The sequence below is a fragment of the Penaeus monodon genome, chromosome 21 (assembly GCF_015228065.2).
Source record: "Penaeus monodon isolate SGIC_2016 chromosome 21, NSTDA_Pmon_1, whole genome shotgun sequence".
In the NCBI taxonomy this organism is placed as follows: Eukaryota; Metazoa; Arthropoda; class Malacostraca; order Decapoda; family Penaeidae; genus Penaeus; species Penaeus monodon.
This window is the reverse complement of record NC_051406.1, coordinates 33,691,286-33,691,563: the sequence shown is the minus strand read 5'-3', so window position 1 is coordinate 33,691,563 and position 278 is coordinate 33,691,286. Positions and strand designations below refer to the sequence as shown.

Below are 278 nucleotides of genomic sequence, written 5' to 3'. Positions count from 1 at the left end.
GTATCTCTTTCGTTTCATCGTAATTATCATTCCTTTTGAAACCACGGAGAATCGAGCCTCCATTGTGTAAGGTTTTAGCCGCTCGCAGGTGTAGCTGAACTGTTATTTTGTTTCATTATCGAGAGTGGCGTTGTAGCTTTTTGGTCCATTCTGATGATTAAAGTGCCTCATGGAAGTGTTTGTTCCTTACGATGCCACGACGGAGTTTACTGTAGTTGCTCCTTAATCTAACGTGTCTCCGATCTTCCGTTTTCTTTTCCGTGTTTTTGTTTTGGTTT

General features: G+C 41.4%; 1 protein-coding gene across 1 annotated transcript in view; it reads left to right on the top strand.

Moving 5' to 3' along the window:
• LOC119586436 overlaps positions 1-278 on the top strand; it is a gene marked incomplete in the record, with an annotated part of 196,777 nt that overhangs the window by 47,959 nt on the left and 148,540 nt on the right.